The 10,020-nt window shown below is 46.1% G+C and overlaps 1 protein-coding gene across 2 annotated transcripts in view; it reads left to right on the forward strand.

Annotated features, from left to right (window-relative positions):
• FHL2 (four and a half LIM domains 2) overlaps positions 1-10,020 on the forward strand; it is a 131,295-nt gene that overhangs the window by 4,866 nt on the left and 116,409 nt on the right. The gene's annotated exons all lie outside the window — the stretch shown is intronic.

Below are 10,020 nucleotides of genomic sequence, written 5' to 3' on the forward strand. Positions count from 1 at the left end.
TCATGCTTCCGTGTTCTCTCTCACAAAAATAAATCAATAGAATCTTTTAAATAAATGAGTGAGGGCTTTCCACTTACCGTTTATTTTTCTTTTTTAAAATTCTTCCTTGGGGCACGTGGGTGGCTCAGTTGGTTAGGCGTCTGCCTTCGGCTCAGGTCATGATCCCAGAGTCCTGGGATCGAGCCCCGCATCGGGCTTCCTGCTCCACGGGAAGCCTGCTTCTCCCTCTCCTACTCCCCCTGCTTGTGTTCCCTCTCTCGCTGTGTCTCTCTCTGTCAAATGAATAAATAAAATCTTTTAAAAAAATAAAATAAAATAAAATTCTTCCTTTATTCCCAGCACCTTCTCAAGAGCATGGGAAAGGTGTTAATCTTCTTAGTCAGACCCCTGAAAGCTAGCACGGTGCCTTACACACAGCAGCTGCCTAATAAATATTTGCCGGACTAAATTGTTGTGTTTAATTCAGGCATAAGAAGTGTTAAGATGCATAGGAAGGAGCCAGAAGTTTTCCTTGTTAGCTAGTATTCTTCCCTTCTGTGATACTGGCTTGGAAACAGGTTTGGTATTCCTTTTCCATTCTTGATACACAAGGACATAATTAATGATTGTAATAATTCCTCTTTAAATGGGATTTTCATTGGGCAATAAACACTAATATTTGATGATAATATATCCTTAAGGAGTAAATTCTTTGGCTTGGGAGTTCTTGTTCACCTCAGTCAGTGTGGTGTGTGTGCGTGTGCACGAGAGGACGTGCGTGTAAGTGTGGGGTGTGTGTGTTGAGGGAAGGGAAAGAGGATTGGAGATGCTGAATAAATTCTAGACATGAGGTTCCTTCTTCAAAATCTCTCCAACTTTGTTCAGAATCTCTTGATTAATTTATTAGGAAACAACAACATTTCTGCTCTCTTTAAATATAATTCAGTGAACGAAGAAGCCGGTGAGAGAGAACCGTCTCCTTATTTCACAACCCCAACTTTAATGACCCTGAATAAACCAGATATTATGCCCTTCCAATCCCTAAATCAAGAGAGAGGTCAACGAGACTTTCCAGTTAGGTACTGTGAAAAAAAAGAGTAATGTGTGTTCAATGTCAAGAAAGCCAAGAGATTTTTGAAAGTGCCTAAGACAAACTCCTTTGAGGCGCCCCTCTCCCTATTCCTGCAAATTGAAAATGCAAAAATCTAATGAACAGTTGCAGATGTGTTGTCACTCAAATTAGCCAGCATGGGCAATCATCCAAGTGAGGGGAGAAGTATTCACGACCACAATGCCATGTCTAAAATACTCTCAGATGGAGAAACTGAGGGCAGCAAAGAGGTCCGACTGAGGATCTTCTCAATAAAACAGAATTCTCAGTAAGTCAGAAGGTTTGGAAATTCACAGTGGCATGTTCAACATCAGCTAAAGAATCAAATTTGGATAGAAGTATCGATAAACCCTTCAGACACTATTATTAAGAATCCTCCAGTCTCGCTGTGAATTAGCTCTGGCAGGATCCTGGCACCCCGTCCCAGGGCTGTTTCTACTTTCTCACAGGGCACTTCACTGTTTCCTGGGAAGCGTCTGCAAACCTCTGCCAGCCTCGGGCAGGAGCAGCTAATGCAGCTCCAGAGGCCTACATGAGCTCACTTGAACCACAGGTCTCTTTTTAAAATGTATCATTTTTGTAACTTAAATTAGACCGCGTCTCTTCCCTGCTCAGAACCCTCCAATGGCTTCCCAAATCACAATAAAATCCTATTGCTACGTAACCTACAGACTGACAAGATCCAGGCCCTGAAATCTGACCTCATCTCCTCCCTTTCTCGCCTCCTTTCCCCACCTGTGCCAAGCAGCTGCCCCCACCCCAGGGCCTTTGCACTTGCTGGTGCCACCAATCCGATCAGGCTCTCGTCCAAGAAAATCACACACCTCCTTCCCACCAATTTTAGCACCACCCTTGAACATCCCATCTAAAATTACACTCTCTAGCTCGTTGCCCTGATTTATTCCTTACCCGGATTTACTTTTTTTCTTTTTCTAAAAAGATTTTATTTATTTGAGAGAAAGAAGGAGTGGGGGAGGGGCAAAGGGAGAGGGAGAAGCAGACTCCCTGCTGAGTGAAGAGCCTGACCCGGGCTCAATGTGGGGCTCCAGGTGGGGCTCCTTGCAGGGCTCAATCCCAGGACCCTGAGATCATGACCTGAGCCAAAGTCAGACGCTTAACCGACTGAGCCACCCAGGCACCCCTGATTTACTTTCCTTTCAAAGCACTTATCATCTCACACATATACACACCCACAAAGTGCCATGTATATTGGTGTCTGTCTCTCCCCTAATAACATGTGAGCTCCAATGAAAGCAGAGGTTCTCTGTTTTGTTCACTGACGTATCCCCAGCATCTGCAACAGTAGGTGGTGTGTAGTAGGTGCTACGTAAGCATGTGTTGAAGGCTGGAGGCTCCATAACCCAATTTTATGTATTTCATTTGAATTCTCTGAAACTCTTCCACTGTAATTCATGCCATCAGCCATCGCAAAGTGTTCATGTTAGGGTCTAAGTCTAGTTCTCCGGGGCCACAGCTTGTATGTCCTTGTGAAAACTCCCAGTACATCTGCAGTTTGTTAAGGGAGGACAGCGGGTTCTGGGGAGTCAGGCTGCCTTTGCTTGGCTTTTAGCCCTGCCCCTTACAAGGAGCTCAGGCAAGATTGCAACTTCCCAGAACCCCATCTGTAAAATGGGGCTAATAACAGTAACTTCTTAAAGTACTTGTAAGGACTGAACAAGGCAATAATAATAGTAACAGCAATCATTAATTGAGCACACACCATGTGCCAGAGAGCCCACTGTGCATTTGACTCGCTTCACATTGTCCTGTCTTCGCAACAACCACGTGGTGTGGGCAGTATTATCATCCCAGGTTACAGATGAGAAAACAAACTGAAACCCAGAAAAGTGCCTTAGCTGAGGATATAAGAGTTGATGTATGAGTTTCTTCTGGCTGCTGTAACAAATTACCTTAAGTGTATTGTCTGAAAGCAACGCAAATTTAGGATCTCACGGTGCTAGAGGTCAGGAGTCTGACGTGGGTCTCACAGGGCTAAAATCGGGGTTTCTGCAGGGCTCTGCTCCTTCTGGAGGCCCGAGGGGAAGAATCTTTTCCTTTGCCTCTTCCAGCTTCTGGAGGCCGCCTGTATTCATCCGCTCATGGCCCTTTACTCCACCTTCAAAGCCAACAAGGTAACATCTTCAATCTCTATTTGATTCTGACTCTCCTGCTTCCTTATAAGGACCCTTATGATTACACTGGGCCTGCTTGGATAAGCCGGGATAATCTCCCCATCTCAAAACCCTTAACATAATCACATCTGCAAAATCCCTTCATAAATTCTGGACGTCAGGATGTGAAGAGCTTCAGGAAGCCATTATTCCACCTACGGGTTACGAAGAGGCAGACCTGGGAGGTGAATCCCAGCTGACTTTTTGACCACTACACTTCTGTAGTACCCAGCAAGGCCTCTGGTTTTCAGCAAATCTTTGTCCCTTGCTGTAATGAAGGGAAAATGGGAAGCTTGGGGCCCAGGTTCGGGTTTTGGATAGGACATGAAACAGGAAGGTTCACTCCTTCTGCCCTGCTCCCCTGTAATATAGGATGCCAAAGATTCACAGCTCATTCTAAAAGTCACTTTCTCTTAAAAATAATCAGTCTCACCTCGTCCTCAAGCATATTATTGACTTTCAAGAAACTACAGACATATGATAAAAGTAGGTTGCAAAGTGGAAATGAAAGCCTTGCTTAGAGACAGGCTGCACCTCCCATGGGGGTGAAGGGCCCAGGCAGTCCAGAGTGGACCTGGAGCCAGGACGCCCCACGGTAAGAGGGCAGGTGAGGAAGAGCCTATTGATGCCCCACAGGTGCTGGACCAGCCTGGGGGTACCTAGCTCAGGGTGCTCCAGTGAGGCACACACAGCCCAGTGACACAGATGACCTGGGACAGGAAGGGAGGTGGCCCGGGTCTTAGCAACAAGGACTGTGGAAATGTCAGCAAGCAGCAGAACACCAGGAGACAAAGGGACAGGGCCAGTGAGCCACGTGTCAGCCACACGAGGGAATGATGCGCAGGCCCCCAAGTCGGGCTGGCGGCCTCTGATGGTTTCAACCTCTCAGGGTCTGGAAGGAGCTGGGAGGCAATTCCACGGCCCAGCAAATGAAACAATTCGGGACAGAACCCTACTCCACCTGGGCGGCAAGGACACAAGGCAGAAGCCTTACGTGGGTACAGAAGAAGAGGGAGGAGACCAGAAGTTGGGAACGGATGGCAGTTTGGGGAAGATGAGGTATCCACAGCTCAGCAAGACTCCCAAATCTGTGGCAGTTGAACTCTGTCCAGACCTCACCTCAAGGGGCACAGGGCTGTCCCTAAATAGACACATATTCCCTCCTTCCACTTGAGGCCGGGTCATGAGCTGCCATGGTAGAGAGGGCTCAGTGCCTCCAGGTGAGCAGGACTGAGGACAAGGCCACAAGCACACTTCCGCATGACAGGTCATGACCACCATGACCTTGAATTTTAGAAGGAGGTACCCATTTGCATTATTCTGACACTCACCTTAAAAGTATACACCTCTAAAGAAATTAGAGGTAAATAAACACGTGGGCTCTATGTTTTTGCGACCAAACAATAATAATAATAATAATATAGATTGTGTGCTATAGATGTACTTTCCTTAATTATCCATCTTAGGTGACCATAGAATTTGTGGTCCAAACTGCGGCACTCTGAAGGGGAAAGAGAGTGTTTTTGCTAATATGCCAGGTCAACGGGTATAACAAACAGATATAACCTCTGAGCCCCAAGCTTCAGTCACATGCACCAAGGTCCCTGGGGGAGCTGCCTTTTCTGGAAACACAATAATGTAGAGGGATTATTCAATGTGGATAAGCTTCCTGAAACCTCAGACATTCTTACTCCTTTTGCCAGGAAGATAAGAAACCTCAAAGTAAGATTCCTTATAAGGATGTGATGCCTACACTCTGGCCACGGAGTTAAATTCACATGTGTTTCTTTCTCCAAGAGATGATTAGTATTTGAGAGCTGCAGGTCCCACCTCGTAGCCTGATTTCCCTTTGTGATGTTTTCCTAAAATGGGTGCCTGTCTTCTCTGTTGTGACTCCCCAGGTTCATATGGGAACCATGAGTTCACAAGAAAATCTCCCTTGCCTGAGTCTGCTCTAAATGCAAGTTGTTCAAACGAGGGTCCGTTTCATAATTATAGTGAGCCATGATACCTATGTAATGGATTGAGACCTACATATTCCTAACAATAACATAACATTGACTAGATTAAAAAAAAAGAAAAAGAATCACCTTACATCATAAGGATAAGAATTATTTTATGGCATATTTTGTCAACACTACCTGTGGGGCTATGTGATATGGTTAGGACTTAAAAATGCACTTCCTAGTGTGGGTTGCTATCAAAGTGTTAGATATTTGCAGATTTCCTTTCTCCTAAACCCTCACAGTGCCCAGGGCACCTCACTTCCTCCTACCAGCCCCTCAGATGTCTTTCTCTCTCTGCAGAAGGCTACTTGATCCCTTAGGCTAGAACCAATGAAACAGTTACCTACTAGATCAGTCGTACATATGTGAGTCTTTGTGAAAAAAAAAAAAAGAAAAACAAGGGGCACCTGGGTGGCTCAGTAGGTTAAGCATCTTATTCTTTTTTTTTTTTTTAAGATTTTATTTATTATTTGACAGAGAGAATGAGAGAGAGAGAGCACATGAGAGGGGGGAGGGTCAGAGGGAGAAGCAGACTCCCCGCCGAGCAGGGAGCCCGATGCGGGACTCGATCCCGGGACTCCGGAATCATGATCTGAGCCGAAGGCAGTCACTCAACCGACTGAGCCACCCAGGTGCCCGCATCTTATTCTTGATTTCGGCTCAGGTCATGATCTCAGGGTCAGGAGATTGAGCCCCGCATTGGGCTCCATGCTGAGCGTGGAGCTTGCTTAAGATTCTCTCTCTACCTCTCCCTCTGCCCCTGCGCAAAAGGAAGGAAGGAAGGAAGGAAGGAAGGAAGGAAGGAAGGAAGGAAGGAAGGAAGGAAGGAAGGAAGGAAGGAAGGAAGAAAGAAAAATGAAAACAGAACCCTGTGCCTTCACCAAAGGGTGAAAGGGACATGTGAGTAGAAATCTCTGAGAAGCTAACAAAACAACTTGGCTAATTATCAAGAACTCCACGCCCTCTCTTGCAGCATCTGCCACCCCAGTCCTATCTGGGTCTAAGTGAGGAAGTGTAGATGGTTCACGTAGTGTGGTCTAATCCACCTCCCTTCTCTGCCACTGACTATGTAAGACAAATCACAGCTTGAGGACCTGGCCCCTTCTGCCTTCTGGTGTTTTGCTGGCAATCTTTGGTGTTCTGTGATTTGTAGACACATTGTCTTAATTTCTGTCTTCGTGCTCATATGGCATTCTGTGTGTATGTGTTTGTGTGTCTAAATATGCCTTTTTTTTTATAAGGACACCAGTCCTATTGGATTAGGGCCCACCCCTCTGCAGCAGGCATTGGGCTTCCAGCCAGTACTGTAATTTGGCAGAAGGGCTGGGGGGTGGTTAAGCGGTTAGCCCCACATCAAAGGCTGCTTTTCGTGACTGCTGTCTAAGGAAAGGGGGAAGGGGGGATGTTGGTACAGGGCAGGAGGAAACCACTCTAGGCAGGATGTCTGGAAGGAGAGATAAAGCAAATTGCAAAGGTATTTTAATAGACATGCTGTTTCCATTCTTTACCATGTGTTTTCCATTCTGTTTTTAGTTACTTTTGACTTGAATTATGGGGCTCTGTCTCTTGGTTAAGGTAACTTAGATGCGGTTGCTTTTATACATCAAAATGAATACTGACTTTTTTGGGCGGGGCTGGGGATAATGGTAAGAGGCCAAGACAGAAAACATGTTGCTTTTCAGAAAGCTGGAAATGTTTTCTGTTCCCTCTTCCTTATGGGAGTGGAGAATGTCTGTTTCCAAGAGCCCAGAGCACCTTGCATCTGCTATGAAAAGGCAGCCCCAAGGATAAATGGTGTGGCCATTATACTTACAAGGAGGGAGGGGACAGAGGGACAGGACGTCAGATAACCAGTCTTCCTGCTACAGAAATGGGGTGGATTCATCTGAGGTCTACAGCAAGAACTTCCTTTCTTTGTACTGCAATCTCTTCTCCTCTCAGATGCAGATAATTATATTGGAAAAGGCTATTGTTAGAAGTTATGAAAATTGCCTTGGAAATCTTCAGGTGGCTTCTAAATAACTGAAAGTTAGGCTATTTCTAATCATTCAAAAGCTGCCCCCTGTCTTTGCTGGAGCCATGTTGCTCCATTGGCCCTTCTCAACATCTGGGACCACCGGCTACCTCCATGCTGTGGTAAAATACAGAAGAATCCTCCTTCTTCTGTGGGCAGAGATCAGAGTGAGAAGGGGAAGGGAGGTCCCGGGGCCACCTGACACCGCTGCCTGAGTCCAGCCCAGTGCCAAACCTCATCTTGTCCCCAACTTGTGTCAGCCTACAGGGGGGACTCTGTGGGTTTCCCATGTCATCCAAGCTTCAGGAAAAGGCAAAAAGAGAGAGAAAAAGAGAGAGAGAAAGATCAGTGCCCTGACACTGTTGACTGAAATCTTTAATCTTGTTTCCTAGTTGTCTGGGAAGCATGGCATTTATTGAGTGAGAAAAATCAGAATGAAAAAGAGTCCTTTTGTAATTGTTTTGGTATCTTGGCCCTGACAACTGATCTAGACAATTGTTTTCTCAACCTATCAATCAGTCAATCAAGCAAAGAGGACACAAACACCAACCTAAAGATGTAATTTGGTGGAAATATCACACTGCAGTCCATATTTCATTTTATTGAGATTTCTTTCATCTGGGCCATTAGGTTGTCAAAGATAAGTCACATCTGTCAGGACAAAAAAAAAAAAATTGGCAGAAAAACTTATTTTACTAGTCCTGATGTTTTTAAGTGGCTTGTGGTTCAGTTCGTAGATTCATGTCTAATCTAGAGTTACAATCCTATAATAAAAAAAAGTAAATCAAGCCATGAGGAAACTACAAATCAAAAAAAAACAAAACAAAATCATGCTTGTCCTTGTATGTGACCCATTGTTCCCATAACAATTTTACTTTCTCGGTAGCTTTATCTTATCTGAGAAGCACCAACTCTCCATCTACACTGGGTCCCAGCAATCCCCGGCTACATGGCCATATATAACATTCATCTCCACACCCCTCTGGCTACCAACTTGGGGAAGCCAGGAATTAGTTAAGGTTCAGAGGACTCTTTGTTATTCTCACCAGTGACATGGGTGTCTAAAAAACCCAAAGCAAAAAAGCAAACAAGTCACACATGAGCATACCAACACGACTTTAAGCCAAAACAGCCATTTCTTGCTATCGCCCCTCCTTCTTGATCCTCTTCACAGGCCCGGCTCACTGCTGGGCCGGCATGGGGCTGGGGGGCCTGCTCGTGTGCTGGGAAGAACAGCACTGTTGGTCCGCGCTGGGGCAGGTCCTCTGGCTGACCCTCACTCAATGATAGGACTCCAGGAGAAGCAGAAAGGCCTATGGGAACAAGAAGATTGAGAACCTAACTCTGGCCCAAATATAAAAATAGTGTGGTGAGGAAATAGAAATGTATTTTCCATTAAATCAAAGAAACAAATCTGGAAAATTAGATCCGAGCCCGTTTGAGTCCCTGATGGCAGGGACTATGATTTATGAGGCCAGCACAGGGCTGTGCCTTCCGCACGGTAGATATGCCTTGATTTAACAGTACCATATCCACATAATGAGGCCTGGAGACATTTGTCCTGCTGCTCAGAAGTATTGGCTTTCTGTGAAGTCACTGTGACTATTCTCACCCAACACCCCACATCCAGTGCCCAGGCATGCTGGCCTCCTCTTTCTTAAGCCCTGGCCTGTAACCTCAAGGAGAGCAGACCACCACCATAAAGCCCCAGATCACTAGCACCAAGTCACATTTATGAGGACTCTGTCCTAGGCATTCCATGTGAAGCTGGCCATCGTTCCAGGCTGGTAACAAGCTAGTAACTCTGGGACAGGGACTACATTGATTCTCACTTGAGGGCCTTGCTGATCAATGGAGCCCACCCACATGGATTGTTGTAACCAGAATCAGCACTCTCCCGTGAGTGTGACCTACATATAACACAGGGCCATCAGGCCACTGGGCCACCCCTGGCTCTGCACCACCCCCAGGGCCCCATTCTTGGGTACAGATGGAGCCCCTGCAGCCGGATGGCTCTGTAGCTCTGGGAGAAACGTGCCTTCCCTTTTTCTCCCAAACCCTGCCCCTCTAGCTCCTCCTCAGCCATCCCTCTTTCTGCCCATGACCGTCCGATTCTTCCACATGTTACTATTAGTTATGAGCAGTTTGCTTCTATTGTTAGCAAAGGTGTTGGCAGTTGAATTGTGTCCCTCCAGAATTCATATGTTGAAGTTCCAACCCCTGTACCTTAGAATGTGACCCTGTTTGGAAATACATTTGTTGTAGATGTGATTAGATAAATTAGGGGTGCGCCCTAATCCAATAGGACTGGTGTCCTTATTTTAAAAAAGGCATATTTAGACACACAAACACATACACACAGAATGCCATATGAGCACGAAGACAGAAATTAAGGCAATGTGTCTACAAATCACAGAACACCAAAGATTGCCAGCAAAACACCAGAAGTCAGAGGGGAGACAAGGGACAGATTCTCCTTTGGAGCTCTCAGAAGGACCCCACCCTGCCAGCACCTCGATCCTGGGCTTCCAGTCTCTAGAACAGTGAGACACTAAGTTTCCGTTGTTTAAGCCCCCCCACCCCGCCCCAGTCTGTGACGTGTGACAATTTGTTCCTGCAGTCTTAGCAAAAGGAATTCAGGGGGCATCTCTCTCAGAAGGTAAGGCATGCTCCTCTGGGAACCCAAGCCAGTGCACCCCCGACACCCTCCACTGGATACTCTCCCCTGGGGACCGTGTG

The sequence above is a fragment of the Leptonychotes weddellii genome, chromosome 10, assembly GCF_054177405.1.
Source record: "Leptonychotes weddellii isolate Sample4059 chromosome 10, ASM5417740v2, whole genome shotgun sequence".
Classification (NCBI taxonomy): domain Eukaryota; kingdom Metazoa; phylum Chordata; class Mammalia; order Carnivora; family Phocidae; genus Leptonychotes; species Leptonychotes weddellii.